This window comes from Podarcis melisellensis (assembly GCF_964234715.1).
Source record: "Podarcis melisellensis genome assembly, chromosome: W".
Lineage (NCBI taxonomy): Eukaryota > Metazoa > Chordata > Lepidosauria > Squamata > Lacertidae > Podarcis > Podarcis melisellensis.
The window spans coordinates 22,698,043-22,717,200 of NC_138535.1; positions in this window are offsets into that span (position 1 = coordinate 22,698,043).

Genomic DNA, 19,158 nt, shown 5'->3' on the forward strand with positions numbered 1-19,158 from the left:
GGCACTTTGTTGAATAAAGAGGCCCCTCATTACTGCCTTACTGGCATCCCAGACCGAACTTGTTTTCACCCCTTTATCTATATTATCTAAAAAGTATTCTCCTAATTTTTTTCGGGTTCTTTCAACAAATCTTTGATCATCCAGTAGGTTATCATTTAGTCTCCATCTTTATGTTCGCTCTTCCAATCCCTTCACCTCCATTTCAATTGGGTTGTGATCAGATATTACTTTGGGCTGGATTTCGATTTTTTTAATTCTTGGTGTCAGTTCATTCGATATCCATATTTGGTCTATTCTTGAAAATGATTGGTTCGGTTCGGAGTGATATGTAAATTGTTTCTCAAGGGGGTGTTTCAATCTCCATATATCGACGAGGTTACAATTTTTAACTAATGTGAAGAATGTCTTGGGTAATTTTCCTTGTTTGTTCTTTGAGTTTCTTAGTCTATCCATATCATTTGAGACCACATCGTTCAGATCTCCCATTATTATGATTTTTTGGTCTATATATTCAAATAACTTTTCTTCCAGTGCGCTAAAGAATTCTGTTTTATTCCCATTAGGGGCATAAATCCCTACTATTATCATTGTTTCACCTTGCCATTTAATGCGTACCGCAATTATCCTTCCTTCCTCATCCTTAAATAATTGGTGCGCCTCAATTTTGTTTTTAATGTAAAGTACTACACCTCTTTTTTTCCCACTATCTGAAGAAATGAATTCATTCCCTAACCTCCTATTGACCAGGATTTTCCTGTGTTTTTTAGCCATATGCGTTTCTTGTAAGCACATGACATCCGGGTTTGCCTTTTTTAAAATACGCTCAATTCCATTCCGTTTCTTCTTGTCGTTCAAACCATTAACATTCCAACTCCATAATTTTAGTGACATTTTATTTTATTTTGTTTCTTTAATTTATTTAACCTAAAGTCTCTCTGACTCTTCTCCTTCTGTATCTTCTTCCTCTTCCTCTGGCTTTCTTTCGATCAGTTCTTCCTCTTCTCCTGATTCTATGTCCTCCCTCCGTCCTTTTCCCCCTTCGGCCCCTTTCGGCTCTTCCTCTCCATGTTGGAGATCTTTATATCTTCTTGTGAACTTTCCTATTTCCTCGGGATTTGTCAGCCTTCTTTTGATTCCTTTGTAAAAGAAAGAGACGCCCTCCGGAAATTCCCAGCGAAAATCTATTCTGTTTTTCTTAAGCAGGTATACCAGTGGTTTATAGGGTTCTCTTCGCTTCAACAGTCTTATTGGGATATCTTTAAATATAATTATGTAATTTCCGTCGATGTACAGTCTCTTCTCTCTGTTTTTTTGCAAAATCAGGTTTCTCATCTCTTTATCTTTAAACATGACTAAGCAGTCTCCTGGGAGTTTCTTCGCTTTGCTTGTTTTAGTTCTCAGTCTATATGCATTTTGTATTGTTTCTGCCACTTCCTCCTCCGCTAACCCCATCCATTGTGCTATTTCCTTTATCAATCTCTCTTTTATATTTTCATTTTGTAGTTCCGGGATCTGTCTCAGCCTTAAATTCACTTCTCTTTGTTTGAGTTCATTCATCGCGATAGAGTCTTTTAAGTCTTCTTGCGTTTTGTGCAAGTCTGCTATCTCACCTTTCATTTTTTCTTCTTCCCTTCTCATCTCTTTCATTTCCTGTTTGGTCTTTTTTAGCCCCTCATCCATTCTTTTTGATATCTCCTTAATCTGTCCTTTAAGCTCACTTACTGTCTCTTCAATTTTTTTGTCCATTTTTCCAATTTTGTTATCTACCTGCTCTAGTTTTGTCTCTAAGTTTTTCTCACTTTGCTTTATTTCTGCGAACATCCTCAAAATTTCTGTTTTAAATTCCGTTTCCTGTTTTGAGCTTTTCCTGTCAGATGGGGTCCCCCCCTCCGCCCCTTTTTTTTGAGTATGTGACATTGTCCCGTCTGTTTAGATGTCAAATAATCCACTTGTTATTCCCTGGCAAACCGTCTTCCCGTATATCAAAACTGTTACAAAACTATTACCTTTGAGACGTCTCTTGGGTTTAGAGCTTATCCCTAAACCGCTACCCAATTTGCCACCACTAGGGGGCAGTAACAGGAGGAATAGAAGATATTCGGCCTTACCTAAGTAAACAGCAGATCGCTATAAACGGTACGGGGTACAATAGCTTTGTTTAAAACTCCCCTCCAAATATTTTATATTTAACTACAGCCCCTTCCCCTCTGAGCCTAGTAGTAAGATAGCTCAGCGTTGAGTCTCAAAATCATACAAATTATAATCTTCCTGCCCCTATTCGGGCTATTCCAACCGAGGTCTGCCGAAAAAACTGAATTTATCTCCCCAAACAGGGCTCACATCAATAGTTGGTTCCGGTCAAAATCCTAATGTCCAATTAACCTGATATCCGAGAATTTAACTTATAAATTTTTAGCAGTTCAAGTAGTCCCGGCAATCCAGACAGTATTATGGATTTGGTAGTCCAAATATTCCGAATAGTCCCCACAGTCCAGGTTTAGATGATGAGCGTCGTGAGAAGGTGGCTTCCGGAGCTATAAGGCTGGGTTCAAACTAACAGTTTAGGTAAACGGGATGGCTGTATCTTAACAATGAACGTTCATATTTCGTTGAGCCAGGAGGAGAGTTCTCTCCCTATAACCAAAGCTCAGGAGAAGTGCGAATGAGGAGGTACAAATAAAGTTCCCTTTAGTTCTAAGAGGAAAGAAAAAAAAACGCAGTGTGTGCTCCCGACCTCCAAAAAGAAATTTCTTTTAGTTGACTTCCCCAACCGGAATGGCAACGCAGTCAGACGATGGTGGATACGGGGGTAAACCCCTCCAGCAGTGAACTGCAAGTTTTTAATGTCCTATATCCCGTTGATTAAGAGTTTTAAGAATCACTTTTAGAGCTTTAAAATGGCGTCTGAGGCACCTCTTCTTATTTCCCCCACCTGAAATGGCGTTGGAGAGTCTTCAAGCTGCTTAAAGTTTCCCAGGGATATTTTAGTAAGCAGTCCCGTCTGTATTCCAACTATGCGGTAGCCCTGTTGTCTGGGTATTTTCCTCTATCTCGCCTCCTTTCTGCTCCCTCTTAGCTTTCCCCCCTTTGTAAAAGAAAAAGGGGGGTTTCTTTTTACTTTCAACTTTAGCTGCCCGAGGGAGACGGAAACAGTATCCACTGGCGGTAACTTACTTTCTTTTTCGGGCTCTGCTCGCAGCGCTGCGTCGTTCCTCCAATGAAGTCAAAACCGGCGCTGAACTCGAGCTTCCTCCACTTTTTACTCGGGGACTTCCTTGGTGTATTTTATATCCAATTTAAAGAGTAAGTCTGTTTTATGGTCCCGAGTTTCTTCGTCTCTGAGAGTGGAGCGCTATCCCTCGCAGGCTCGGGGCTTCGCTAAATCGCCATTCTAACGCCGCTGTAATGGCTGCCCGACTGCCGACCGCTCGTTCCGTCGTACTCTTCGCCTTTTCCAAAAAGACTACCTGACGACCGGACGGGCGGCTGCCTGGCACTGCCGGGTACCTGGACCTCTGGCCACCCACCAGAGGGTTAAAGGAAGGTTTTGGCGCCCTAAAGACCTCCAAAATCTGGCGAAAAAGCAAGGGTTTCCTCCGCAGAAAGAACCCTCGCCTGCAGTAGGTTCCGCGCTCCACCGGAAGTCCCTATTATCTATTTTCTATGTATTTTGTATTTTTCATTTCTATTTTTGTATTTTTTGTATTTTTATTTTTTCTCTTTTTTATTCTGTAATTTTTTCCTGTTTATAAAATTTTAATAAACATCCATTTAAAAAAAAGAGAGAGAAGCACTTGGCCCAATTTTAGCCTTTGATTCTGTGAGAGGCGCGCAGTGCTTGGTCTTACGCTGCAGCTCAACTTTAACTAGGTTTACAGCAGAGGAGCAAGTCCTAGAGGGCTGGCTTCCTATTCTGCCTCTATGGGTGAGTTGGCATTGATGAGGAAAATTGCGGGGTGTGAGGCTACTATATTTTTTCACAATATAGTCCAGCCCACCACATGCTCTTGTGGGATGTGAAACACAAGAGCAGTCAAGTACAACATTCCTAGAGTGCACATGTTTACACATGGGGAGGAATGTTTGTCCAGCCAGCAGGTAAACTTCCTGTTTCCTTCTGGGCTGGGAGAAACTTCCTCTACATGTGACTAAAGGTGGGTGTGGCCTCACCTGTGCAGGTAAGGACAAAAGCACAGGGCAGGGCAGCCATCTCTCTCTCTCTTTCACCACATGCATCGAAGAAGCAAGATCTGCTTAGCCAAAGATGCCCTCTTGGCCTCCAGCCAAGAGAGGACAAAGGGACTGTCTTCTTATGGAATAGTTTTCAAGTGTATGTTACTTTTCTAAGCTAAGTCTGCCTTCTGGGATCCGATTGTGAACAGAATGTGAGTAAACTCGTTTTATACTTTTATGGAAGACTGTGTCGTGTCTTATCTTTTATGAGGGAAAAAGGGGGAAATACCAGAACAGTTATTATAGAGGCTTTAGCGAGCCTGAGCAAAGGCATCCGCTGCCAATTTTAGAAGAGGGGAATGTTACTCTGCTAAATTGTGGAACTTGTTAAGACAAGTTGGATAAGCATATAATCAGACAATGTATCCTCTCCTGCATCCCTGAACATTCCCACAGGTCTGAGGGACGGTGGACAGGCCATAGGCAAACATGTCCAGGCACCTCTTAAGTAAAGCTAAAGGTAAAGGGAGCCCTGACCATTAGGTCCAGTCATGACCGACTCGGGGTTGCAGCGCTCATCTCACCTTATTGGCCGCCGAGGGAGCCGCCATAAAGCTTCCGGGTCATGTGGCCAGCAGGACTACGCCGCTTCTGGCAAACCAGAGCAGCGCACGGAAACACCGTTTACCTTCCCGCCGGAGCGGCACCTATTGATCTACAGTGGTGCCCCGCAAGACGAACGCCTCGCAAGACGGAAAACCCGCTAGACGAAAGGGTTTTCCATTTTGGAGGCGCTTCACAAAACGAATTTCCCTATGGGCTTCTTCGCAAGACGAAAATGTCTTGCGAGTTCCTGCGGGTTTTTTTTACCTCCCCCCCCCTTTTCCTAAGACGCTAAGACGCTTATCAGCTGATCCGCTGATAAGCCGCTTAACAGCTGATCGCTAAAAGCCGTTAAACCGCTAATAGCGCTAATCCGCTAAGCTGTCAATGGGCTTGCTTCGGAAGACGAAAAAAACGCTATACGAAGAGCCTCACGGAATGGATTAATTTCGTCTTGCGAGCCACCACTGTACTTGCACTTGGACGTGCTTTCAAACTGCTAGGTTGGCAGGAGCAGGGACCGAGCAACGGGAGCTCAGCCCGTCGTGGGGATTCGAACCGCCAACCTTCTGATCCTCAAGCCCTAGGCCTCTACGGTTTAGACCGCAGCGCCCCCCGCGTCCCTCCTGCACATCCATACCCTGGGGCAAGTCTGGGGATGGGCTCTTGGTTTCTTTGGCCAACTAACTGCTCAGTAAGTGTCACCTTTGGGCCAACTAACTGCTCAGTAAGTGTCACCTTTGACCCTGGAGATAGAGGGGGAAATAGTCCTTTCCTTAAGGGCAAGAATGGCGTTGGAATGGAGGAAATTGATGCAGGGGGTGGATTTTCTGAAGTGAGGGGCTTTTCCTAAGCCAGCATTCCATAGGTGAAGTGGCTTGACAGATTTCTTGCAACAAAGGATCACTTTGGGCAATAGAAACCAGTTCATGGGCTTTTGATGGACTGAGTCCATTGTTCTCTCAACAGGCGGCCACTCAGGAGCTCAGTCAAGCTGGCGAAGCTCCGCTGCCCGCAGAAGGGAAACAGGCAGCAGCCCAAGACAGATTCTGTCCACTAGAGGCCGCTAAGCGCTATTGGCTAGCTGTCCAAATCCGATGCTTTTGATTGGGCTATACGCAGCAGTATGTAAATACAGAGTTCATGCCCAAGTCCCTGCTCATATTGATAGGCTTTCATACCAGAAAGAGGGAAGCAGGGTCTTTTCTTCTTAAAAAAGATGTGGTGCTTGGTGCGACAGGGGAAGGAAAGGGCTTTCTCGAGCTCATTGTCTCGCGCCCTAGCTATGTGGAGGGGTTTCTGGGGAAGGCGAGATCCCTAGCGAATTCCCCCCTTGGAAATTCTGTGTAGCGTATTCTTAGAAAAGGAAAAAAAGGAAAAAGGAGGGGGAGAGAAAAGACTGCAAGGGAAGAAAGGTTTCCTCTGTTCCCCTCCACTCTTCCAAAATAATTCTGAGCTGAGGTGCAGAGCTCTTTTCTCCCTTGTGACCTCCCCACCCTCCTCCTCCTCCCTCCCACCTAACTGGCTGTGTCACCTTGCCTGCCAATCATACCTCCCTTTGAACTGAAGCAGAGTCCCATCCCTGTTTGTGCCAGTTCTGGAGTCTAAAAGCCGTGGAACAGAAAATCCAAGTGTTAAAGATATAACCCATTACTCGGACGCAAAAAAATCTGGGGGACAAATCGACGCAATATGGCTAACAAAAAAGCTGATGTTAAGTTTAGAAAAAGCAGAAATACTAAACAGATTGATATCAGATCATAATCCGGTATCGGTAATAATGAAATTTCAAAATCATACTAAGGGAAGGTGAAAAATGAACGAGGAGGTATGGAGAGACGATCAAAGGGTTAAAAGGGCAAAGGAAATATTGAAAGAATTTTATGAAATAAATGAAAATCAGGATACGGATAAAAAAAATGATTTGGGAAGCGAGCAAAGCCTATATGAGAGGGTTTGTAATACAGTGGTGCCCCGCAAGACGAATGCCTCGCAAGACGGAAAACCCGCAAGACGAAAGGGTTTTCCGTTTGCGAGTTGCTTCGCAAGACGAATTTCCCTATGGGCTTGCTTCGCAAGAAGAAAGCCCATAGGGAAATCTCCGGGGACCTCTTTTAAATGCTGGCGGTGGGGAGCAAAGCCTTTCCCCCCCCCCTCCGGCCTTCAGAAGAGGTCCAGGAAGGCCGGCGGGGGCCAAAAGGCTTTGCTCCCCACCGCCAGCATTTTAAAAGCGGTCCGGGATAGCAGGGAAGCGCTTCCCGTTATCCCGGACGGCTTTTGAAGGCAGGCGGGGGGGAGCAAAAACTTTTGCCCCCCGCCGGCCTTCAGAAGAGGTCCTGGACCTCTTCTGAAGGCCGGCGGGGGGCAAAGGTCTTTGCTCCCGCCTGCCTTCCTTCCCGGGAGAGCGGAGAAACGCACTGCGTTTCTCCGCTATCCCGGATGGCTTTTGAAGGCAGGCGGGGGGGAGCAAAGACTTTCGGCCCCCGCTGGCCTTCCCCCCACCTGCCTTCCCGGGGGCTTTAAAATCGCCCCGGGACAGTGGAGTCCCGCTTTTCTTCCCACCCCCAGCATTTTAAAAAACCCCGGGACAGCGGAGAAGTCCTCTGCTGTCCCGGGGTTTTTTTAAATGCTGGGGGTGGGAAGAAAAGCCCTTGTCCCCCCCCCCCAGCCTTCAGAAGAGGTCGAGGGACAGACTGTCCCCGGACCTGGTCTGAAGGCGGTTTCCATAGGAACGCATTGATTGATTTTCAGTGCATTCCTATGGGAAACCGTGCTTCGCAAGACGAAAAAACTTGCGGAACGAATTAATTTCGTCTTGCGAGGCACCACTGTACAACAAAAGGGAAAGATAAGGAGAAATAAAGATACCGGTAATAATATTATGGAAATAAATAAACAAATAAGAGAGAAAGAAAAAGACCTAGTGAAAAACCCAGAGAATGAAGATATCCTCCAACAAATAAAGAATTTACAAGCCCACCTATCAAATTTAATAAATAGGGAAGTAGAGAAAAAAATTATATGGATGAAACAATGATATTTTGAACTGGCAAATAAACCGGGTAGGATGCTGGCATGGTTTATCAAAGAAAGACAGGTAGAAAGAGTAATAAATAGAATTATTGACGAAGAAAAGGAAATCATTGACCCAAAACAAATTAAAGAAAATTTTATAAAATATTACAAAAATTTATATAAAGTAGAATTAAAAGAGGAAAAGATAATTCAAAAATACCTATCAGAAAATAGACTACCAGATATAGAAGAAGAATATGCAATATTAAATTCAAATATTGAACTTGAAGAGATTAAAAAAGTGATTAAAAATATGAAGGAGGGGAAATGCCTGGACCAGACAGAATCTCAGTAACATATTATTAAAAAATAGAGGAAATAATAACACCCAAATTGTAATTAATTATGAATGAAATTTTAGATAAAGGAGAAATACTGAGCTGGTCCAGGGGGGAGGTTACCGTGGGGCGAGGTCCAGGACCTGAGTTGAGGGTCGGCAGACAGTCCTCCTCGGCCGAAGCGGGGTCCACAGCGAGACGCCGGGCAAGGACAGGAACTCTGGGGGAACAGGACTGGATGCTGGCCAAAACAGCTCTTCAACGACGTTGCTCCCGCAACCTGGGACCGGGCTGACTGGCCTTTATCTTCTCTGAGGAGAGGGCGGTACCGGCCCCCAGGAGACCCACCTCTCCTGGCCTTAAGGCGAGCATTCCACCTGGGAGAAACCAGTTCCCTTCGCCTCTCTGCCCTGAGCCTCTCCAGTTCAGGAGAGGCTGAAGGGTTACTGGGCCCAGGGGAAGACTCACCTGTAGGCACTGAGTCCTCAACCACCTCCGGAGCCAGAGTGGATTCACCTGGTGTCTGCTCCTGAGGATCCGGCACAGGTGCAGGCGCTTCAGAATCAAGGCCTTGCCCCAGTTCAGCCGGCCCTGGAGGTGGGGACTCCTGTGCAGGCTGGGATTCCTCCGGTTCAGCCTCTGAATCGAATTCCCAGCCCCCCCCCCTCAATCAAGGGTCTGGACCCGGCTTGCTGGGGTACGCCGCATGGAAGTCTCGGAGGCAGGCAGGCACGTGGACGTTGGCTGCTGGTTCCCAGGAATGGTCCTCCGGTCCATACCCCTTCTAGTCTATGAGATACTGCAGATTTCCCCTGCGGTATCGGGAGTCCAGAATGTGTTCCACCTCATACTCAGGCTCCCCCAAACCAAAACTGACTGCAGTCGGGGATGGTTCGGGTGGAACTCGTTGGGTGAGGCCACTGGACTCAGAAGGGACCTGTGGAATACCGGGTGAACCTTCAGGGTTGCGGGCATCCGGAGACGGAATGCCACAGGCGAGACCTGGTCCACGATAGGAAACGGGCCGGTGAAACGGGTGTCCAGCTTCCCCGAAGGTCGAGAGGGGTGGAGGTGGCGAGTGGAGAGCCATACCAGGTCATCGACGTGGAGTTCCAGCCCCACCTGGCGGTGGCGGTCGGCCTGGGCCTTGTACGCCTCCTTGGCCTGGCGCAGTTGCTCCATCAAAAGCTGTTGCTGGGACTGGAGCTCCTGAAGCCACTCCGTCACCGCAGGGACCACGGATGTCGGCAGCACATCCGGAAACAGCCATGGATGATAACCCTAACTGGCCTGGAACGGGGTCTGCTGGGTGGATGCATTCACCGCATTGTTGTAGACAAACTCCGCCAATGCTAGGTGGTCGACCCAGTCATCTTGCTGGTAGCTGCAGTAACACCGGAGGTACTGCACCAGCACCGCGTTCGCCCGTTCTGTCTGGCCATCGGTCTGTGGGTGGTAGGCTGATGAGAGACAGACCTCTGTCCCCAGGGTCGGGTGCAATGCTCACCAGAAACAGGATGTGAACTAGACGCCCTGGGCGGACACCACACACTCAGGTAGGCCATGCAGGCGGAAGACATGCTGAAGGTACAGCTGAGCGGTTTCCTTAGCTGTGGGTACGGATGGGCAGGGGGCACAGTGCACCATCTTAGTGAAATGGTCGGAGAAAACTAGAAGGCAGGTACAGCCACGAAATGGGGGTAAGTCCACTACAAAGTCCAGCAAAACCGTGTGCCAAGGATGTGGTGGGACTGGCAATGGCTGAAGTAGGCCAGGGGGTCGCCCGGTAGGGCCCTTGGCCCACCGGCAGACATCACAACCAGCGACGTAGCGAGCCACGTCAGCCTTCAGGCGGGGCCACCAAAACTCACGGTTTACCAGATGGGTGGCCCGATACCGCCTAAAGTGTCCCGCTGCTGGGGCATCATGGGTCATCCGGAGAACCTCAGCCTGCAGTTGCCCTGGCGGAATGTACAGGCGACCGTGGTGCAGCAGAAGGCCCTGATGCAAGACCAGCCCCGGATACTGAGGGCATGACCCTTCGGCCAGTTCCCGGAGTCGTTCCTGGGCCCAAGCGTCGACCCGCTGCTGTTCCCGCACCCGAGACTGCAGTGTCTCAGCCTCCTGGGTGGCCAGGAACGCAGCCGGTGGTAGGATCGTGGTGGGTACTGCTTGCTGTACCGTGTCAGCGTTGTCTTCAGGTTTCCGGGACAGGGCATCCGCCTTCTGGTTTTGGGAGCTAGGGATGTAGCGGATCCGAAACTGGAACCGGGAAAAGAACAACGCCCACCGGATCTCCCTTTGGTTCTGCTTGCGGGTGGTCTGGAGGTACTCCAGGTTCCGGTGGTCGGTTCTCACCTCCACCGGGTGTCGTGCCCCCTCAAGATGGTGGTGCCAGACCTCAAAGGCCACCTTGATGGCCAGTAGTTCCCGCTCCCATACGGTATAGTTACGCTCCGCTGGAAGGAGCTAGCGGGAATAGAAGGCGCAGGGTAAGAGTGGCGCATCAGGTCCATACTGCTGAGACAAGACGGCACCGAGAGCCGTACTGGAGGCGTCGGTCTCTACCACAAAGGGTCGAGAGGGATCAGGATGTTGCAAGATCAGCACTTTCTGGAAACAGGCCTTGAACCCCTGAAACGCCTCCTCTGCCTCCTTGTCCCAGGAAAATGGCATCTTGGGGCGCAGTAGCCAGGTCAACGGGTGGTGCGATGAGCATAATCTGCAATGAAGGTCCGGTAATTGTTGGCGAACCCCAGGAAACGCTGTAGGTCCTTGCGGTTCCGAGGTGCCGCCCATTCCCGAACCGCTGCCACCTTCCCAGGATCCATCTGCACCCCATCTGGAGAGAGTCGGTGACCAAGGAAGTCCACTGACCGCTGATGGAACTCGCACTTGCTGAGCTTCGCATACAGGCGGTGCTCTCGCTAGCGCTGCAGCACGGTCCGGACATGACCCTCATGGCGAGCCGGGTCACGGGAGAAAACCAGAATGTCATCCAAGTACACCACCACGTACTTGTCTAGCAAGTCCTGGAACACGTGGTTGATGTACCGTTGGAACACAGCGGGTGCGTTGCACAATCCGGAGGGGCATAACCAGGTATTTGAACTGCCCGTATCGGGTCCTGAATGCTGTCTTCCACTCATCCCCAGCTCGGATCTGAATTAAATTGTAGGGCCCCCGGAGGTCTAGCTTGGTGAACACCTGTGCCCCTTGCACCCGCCCCAGCAACTCCAAAATAAGGGGCAAGGGGTACCGGTCTAGGATGGTAATTTTGTTCAGGGCCCGGTAATCATGGCAAAGGCGAAACTCCCCACATTTCTTCTTAATGAAGAGCACTGGCTCAGCGGTGGTAGAAGGCCTAATGAAACCACGCTCCAGGCTCTTGCGCAGGAAGTCCTGCAAAGCTTCGTGCTCTGGCTCTGTTAGAGAGTATAAGCGACTCACCGGCAGGGGCGCTCCAGGCTGGAGGTCTATGCCGCATTCAAAAGACCGATGCGGTGGCAGCTGGTCTGCCCCCCGTTCCTCGAACACGTCTTGGTAGTCCCGGTACTCGGCGGGGAGCGTGGATGCAGCCTCCTCAGTGGGTGCGGCTGCTAGCATCTTGGACCGAGCATGGGGACATGGGTCTGGAAAGTGCACAGTCCGATTGACCCAGTCAATCTGAACATTGTGAGCCTCCAGCCAGTCCATCCCGAGCACCAGGGGGAACCGGGGCATGGAGGCAATGTCAAAAGTTCGCACCTCCCGGTGCTGCTGGAGACACATGACCAAGGGCTGGGTCTCCCGAGTGACGGCACCCGAACGCAGGAGCCGTCCGTCAATTGCCTCCACCTGTACCGGTTCTGGCTTGTTCTGAAGTGGCACCTGATGAGCGGCAAAGGCAGCGTCCATATAGGAGCGGGTTGCCCCCAAATCTACCAGAGCGTGGGTAAGAATCCAGGGCCCACCTGGAGGGTAGAGATGCACTGGAACCATGAGATGTCACAATTCCACTGGTGAGGGCCCCTCTTGCATGGTTTGGGACCCCAGGTTGCTAGGGCCTTCGGCTACAGAGGTTGGCGGTTTTCCTGCGACTGGCATCTTCTTGGGACAGGTTCGGGCGTAATATCCACTCCCACCGCAGTAAAGACACAGGTTCCCCTCCCGACGCCACATCTTCTCCGAGGGGGAGAGGCGAGGTCGCGCAGCCCCGAGCTGCGTTGGCTCGTCCGGCAACTCGGCTGCGGGCATGGACCTGCTGGGAAGGACAGGAGCCAGGAGCTGGGGGTGCTGGCGGTCCCGGGCCTGGCGACGGTCCTCCAACCGATCCTCTATCTGCAGGCTCCGCTGAATAAGGGCGTCCAGCATGGTGGGACGATCCATCATGGCCAACTGGTCCAGTATCTCGTCCGACAGTCCCTCAAGATACTGGTCCCAAAGTGCAGAGTCATTCCAAGACAAGTCTTGCGCCAACAGCCGAAATTCCATGGTGTAGGAGGCCGCAGTGGACTTGCCCTGTTTCAAACGCCTAATTGCCCAGTTGGCTTGACTCTCCTTCTGGGGGTTGCCGAATGCGGCCTCCAAATGGTTGCAAAACCCCATATAGTCTGTCGGCAAGGGGGAGTCTTGCCTGAGCAGTGGCAATGCCCACTTGGCTGCCTGGTCCTTTAACAAATTTATGATCAAAACATGTGAAAGCTTAAATTTAGGTAAAAGATTTATGAATGGAATTCAAGCAATCTACAAAAAACAAACAGCTAAATTAATCCTAAACAACGAAATTACAGAAGAATTCGACATAGAGAGAGGGATGCGACAGGGATGTCCTTTATCCCCACTCCTATTTATAACAATATTAGAAACTCTATTAATAGCTCTGAGAAAGGATGAAGAAATAAAGGGCATATGTCTTGGGACACAGTGTTATAAAGTAAGAGGATTTGCAGATGATGTGATCATTACAACCGAAACACCAAAAGAAAGTATAAATAAAGCATTGGAAAGAATGAAAGAATTTGGTGAAGTAGCAGGATTCAAATTGAACAAAGATAAATCGAAATTGATAACTAAAAATATAGGCGAGAAAGGAAAAAAGGAATTAGAAGAAATAACAGGACTAAAAATAGAAAATAAAGTGAACTACTTAGGGATATGGATTACAAATAAAAATACAAATTTATTTAAGGATAATTATATTAAAAAATGGAAAGAAATTAAAGGAAGTATGGACAAATGGGGAAAATTAAAACTATCATTAGGAGGAAGAATATCTATGATTAAAATGATGATACTCCCCAAAATTCTACTTTTATTCCAAACGATTCCAATTGTAATAGGAACTAAATATTTTATAAGCTGGCAAAGAGATCTTGCAAATTTTATATGGCAGGGGGGGAAAGCAAGGATAAAATCAGAAGTAATGATGGGCCCAAAAGAAAGTGAAGGATTCGCAGTGCCAGATTTAAGGAAGTATTCTGAGGCAGTGTGTTGGTGCTGGATAAAAAAATGGATATTATTAAAAGATAATGAAGTCCTAACATTAGAGGGCTGGGACAAAATATATGGCTGGCACGGCTACTTATTCTATGATAAAAAAGAACAACACAAAAAAATTACAAACCACATAGTAAGAAAGGCTCTATTGGATGTCTGGGAAAGAACAAAAGGAAAAATTATTGAGAAAACTCCCCAATGGGTTTCACCAGTGGAAGCAAATACAACATTAAAGAGTAATGTAAAAGAGACTTGGCCAACATATAAGGAAATATTAGAGGAAGCAGATGGAAATATTAAATTAAAAACTTACGAACAATTACAAACATTTAGAATAAATTGGTTACAATATTATCAATTAAAAGCAACTTATGAAAAAGACATAAAAAGGGGGGATTTGAAAATAAAACCTCAAAATTAGAAAAGGAAATACTACAGAGCGATCAAAAAATACTTGCAAAAATGTATAGACTATTAATGAAAACCACCCTAGAACAAGAGACGAAAGGGGAAAACATGTTAAAATGGGAGCACGATTTGGGATATGAGATAGATCTGGAAAGATGGAAAACTTTTTGGGAGGAAAATATAAATTTTACTGCTTGTGATTTATTAAGGGAGAATTTCAGAAAAATGCACCACAGATGGTACCTAAGCCCTGACAGATTGTCAAAAATAAATAAAAGGAACAACGACAAATGTTGGAAATGTAACAGAACAAAAGGTACTGTCAGGGAACTGCCATCAGAGAGAGAGATGGGGGAAAGGCTCCAGGAGAATAGGAGAGACCCTACAGCAGAAGCAGGAACCAGCAGGGGGAGCGCAGGAGTTCCAGCGGAAGGGGAATCGGAGGGAAGGCTCTGGGATACTTCTAGTGAGAATAGTGCAGAGGTATCAAGACCCCCGTTAGCAACTCCCACCCCTCGCCGGAAACTGTCACGCAGAGAGTCACGAAGGCGCATGTCCGTCAAACAGCTTTTATGTTGGAGTAAATTCCGCAGACGCCCACTGTCAGATTCTACCAGCGACTGACGGAGCCATGCTTTGGGGGCTCCGTTAGTGCCTGGGTTTGGTTGACCAGCCAAACCAGAGAGGGATTAAGCTTTTACGCACAAGCAGCTCATTATCCCATCACAGCAATCTGACAGTCTTTGAAAGCGGCTTGCGCAAGATGCGGATAAGGGGAAAACCGCCCCACTTGCCAGAAAGGTGCCTGGATTGGTGCAGAAATTTGGGGGGGATCACAGGAACTATCAAGCATTTAGAACGGAGATGCAATATGCTCTCAATCTACTGTTTGATGACTTCCCCGATGAGAGCTCTAGAGTGGCGTACGTGATTAGCCATCTAGAGGGAGGGGCAAAGGACTGGGTCCGACCCCTGATGGCAGCCAATAATGATATCTTAAAGGACACGAGGAAGTTTTTTCGCGCCCTGGACCTGATGTTTTCCAGCGAGATTGAGCAGGGGGTGGTGCGCAGGCAGTTAATGGCGTGCAAACAGGGGAGCCGATCTGTACGTGAGTACTGGACTGAGTTCACTATGCTGATTCATAGACTGGGGTGGGATCTGGCAAGTGAACCTATTCATATGATGTTTGAAGAAGGGCTCTCTCCGGCAGTGAAAGATGAACTTTCCCGGGCGCCCAGGGCGGAGTCTATGGATCAGCTGACTAAATCTGCGCTGGCCATAGGAGCGCGCCTAGAAGCAAGGGCTTTTGAAAAGCGGGAAGGGAAAGGGGAACGTTGGAAGGACTTCCGCATTCCAGAGATTCCGGAGCAGTCTTTCCCGCCAGCAGAGCCGATGGAACTTGGAACAGCGCGCGCGCACGCAGTTTCAAACACCAGTGAAGGGCGGAAGAAGGAGGGAAAGAGCGCCAAGAGATGTTATCTCTGCCAACAGCCAGGGCACTTTGCCAGAGTCTGTCCGCAGAGGAAGGAATGGCAAGGGATGGCGGGAACTGTTGGGGGGAAGGAGGAAGGAGAAACCGAGGAGCAAGTAAAAGCCAACGCCTGGCTGCCAACATCAGGGCACAGCAGCCAGGCCAGGGAGTAGTGAATGTGCCCACGCCGGAGCCTCCAAGACCAGCGCTTGTGATAGACGTGTTGCTGGAACTGTCAAACGGACACCCACTAAAGATAAAAGCGCTATTGGATTCAGGCAGCTCCTGTAATTTCATGAGTAAGGAGTTTGCAGCTGAACACCAGATACAGACTATTCCATTAAGTAAGCCTTTGCAGGCCATTGATGGGAGGGAACTGTTGGGAGGTGAAGTGAGCCAACAGACTGTACCAATGATTATGAGGGTGGCAAGACACACAGAACTGATAGCGTTTAACGTAGCCACCTTGGGAGGAGCTCCTATTATTTTGGGAATGAGCTGGCTGGCACTACACGATCCGCTAGTAGGCTGGCATCAGAGAGTGGTTTCCTTTGGATCAGCACATTGCCTAGAACACTGCAAGGAGGGAGAGGGTCAGGCAGGGGCCAGGGCCACTCTAGCAGGGATGGAAGTGACGGACAAGGGGAAGGTGCCACCACAATATGCTGACTTGATTGACGTCTTTAGCGAAAAGGAAGCAGATAAACTGCCACCGCACAGACCATTTGGCTGTCAAATTACCTTACTCCCAGGAGCACAATTGCCAGTGGGCAAGCTGTATGCAATGTCAGACAGTGAGATGCAGGAGTTAAGGGAATTCATTGACAAGAACCTCAAGCGAGGTTTCATCAGAGAGTCACGAGCGGTGGGGGGCAGCCCAGTGTTCTTTGTGGACAAAAAGAAGACGGGTAAACCCAGGCTGGTGTGTGATTTCAGGGCCCTAAATGCTGTGTCAGAACCAGTGACTTTCCCTATGCCTAGAATTGATGATATTCTGACACGGGTGAGAAAAGGGAAAATTTTTACCAAGCTGGACCTTAGGGGGGCATACAACTTGATACGTGTGAGGAAGGGGGATGAGTGGAAGACCACTATGTTCACCCCCTTGGGGGCTTTTGAGTATTTAGTTATGCCTTTCGGACTACAAGGGGGTTTGGCCTGCTTTCAATCATTCATGAATCACGTCCTGGGGCCATTGCTCTACAAGAACTGCGTAGCGTTCTTAGATGACGTCCTGGTGTACTCAGAGAATGAGGAGCAGCATGTGCGAGATGTAAGAGAAGTACTGAGCAAACTGCGAGAAAATCGGCTGTGGGTGAAACTGGAGAAGTGCCAGTTTCATACCAGGGAGGTGGAATTCCTGGGGTACCGGTTGTCTGACAAGGGGTTGGCCATGGATCCCAGCAAGGTTCAAGCGGTACTGGAATGGAAAACACCAAGGACCAAGAAGGACGTGCAAAGGTTCCTGGGCTTCGGAAACTTCTATAGAAAGTTCATCAAAAACTTTGCCCATTTAACAGCACAGCGCCCATCACGGATTGTCTTAGCAGCAAGAAAAAATTTGCTTGGACGGAAGAAGCGCAGCGGGCGTTCGAACGCTTAAAGGCGGCGTTTGCGTCGGAGGAGCAACTTTTGCACGTGGATCTACAGCAACCAATGAGAGTGGAGACTGACGCGTCAGACCGAGCGGTGGGAGCCGTGCTTCTCCAGCCGGGAAAAGATACATCTGAATGGAGACCGTGTGCATTCTTCTCGCGGAAGTTGAACAAATCCGAGAGGAACTACACAGTATACGACCGAGAACTGCTCGCCATTCATGAAGCATTCCGGAGATGGCGGCACTTGCTGATTGGGGTGCAGCACAAGGTTCAAGTCCGGACTGACCACAAAAATCTGGAGTACTGGAGAACAGCCCGAGTGCTGAACCAGAGACAAGTGAGATGGGCCCAGGAGTTCTCCAAATTCAACTTTGAGATTCATTACGTGCCAGGCTCTGAGAACGTAAGGGCGGACGCTCTTTCCAGAAAACCTGAGTACTCAGAGGGGGAGGGCGCGCCTGAGGCAAGGCATGTAATCCCTGAAGACCGCTGGGTGTGTGGGGCGGCATTGGTGGGGCAGAGAGAACTGTTAGAGGGTACGGAGAACGACGAATACGCCCAAGGGAAACTCAGAGAGCTCAGGAGGACAGAGGAGAACACAGGGGGGTTTGAAGAAAAGAACGGGGCGCTGTATTACAAAGGGGCACTGTACATACCCGATGGGGAACTGAGGGGCAGAGTACTCAAGCAGTTGCATGACAGCCCCACAGCGGGGCATTTTGGACAGCACAAAACCATGTGGTTGGTTACCAGGGAGTTTTGGTGGCCCAAGGTGAGGGAGGACGTACGGGAATATGTCAGGGGTTGCGACAGGTGCCAGCGAGCGAAAGGGGAGAGGGCGGCGCCAGCGGGGCTCTTACAACCCTTACCCACACCAGAAAGGCCATGGGAGGCAGTCTCCATAGATTTTATGACGGATCTGCCAAAATCCAAGGGCAAGACGGCTGTCATGGTGGTGGTAGATCTACTAACTAAGATGTGTCATTTTATAGCCTGTTCACATGCGGTCACAGCGGAGGAAACCGCCAAGTTGTTCGTAGAGCATATTTTCAGGTTGCATGGCGCCCCCTTGAGGGTGGTCAGCGATAGAGGGAAACAGTTTACTTCCAGGTTCTGGAGGAAGCTTATGAGCTTACTGCACGTGGAAATCAATTTCTCCACTGCCCGGCACCCAGAAACAAATGGGCAAGCGGAAAGGGCAAACGGGATTTTACAACAATACCTGAGGTGTTATGTAAAGGACCGAGAAAATGATTGGGTAGATAAGTTACCTCTGGCAGAATTCGCCTACAACAACGCGGAGAACGTGTCCACAGGGATGAGTCCCTTTCTGGCAAATTATGGGTGTCATCCCAGGGCATTTCCAGGAGAAGGAGGGGAGAGGTGGAGCGTGCCGGCGGCGGAACATTTTGTTGAAGAGATGGAAGCGATCCACCGTCAGCTTCAACTTAACTTAGAGAGAGCCAAGGAAGAATATAAAAAACAAGCAGACAGAAACAGGAGGGAAGGTGAAACTATAAGGGTGGGAGACCGGGTGTGGCTATCCACCCAGGGACTACCGTTCAAGGGAGGGTATAAGAAACAGATACCCAAAAGATTGGGACCCTTTGAGGTCATACAGCAGGTCAACCCAGTAGCATTCGAACTCAGACTGCCCAGTCACATGAAATTGCACCCAGTATTTCACAGGTCATTACTGTCGCCGTACCGAGAGGGACGTGAGTGGGGGGAGCGTGAGAGAGAGGTCACCCAAACGCCCGTGATAGAAGAGAGAGAACGCGACATGAACGTGGCAGGAATCATTGATTCCAGGTGGAAGGGGAATCAGGTGGAATATCTGGTAGAATGGGAGGGGGAAGCAGAGTCGGAAAACACTTGGGTACCCGCGGAGGTAGTCAACGACGAGGTTTTAATAGAAACATTTCATCGGCGTTTCCCCAAAAAACCGCAACCCGTGGCACGATTTAGAAGGGAACACTTTGGGACCAACGATGAGGAAGGAGAGTTTGAAGGGTTCCCAGAGTCAGGGGTGGGTGAGGAAGCCGACTCCGACGAAGAAGAGGAAGACGGG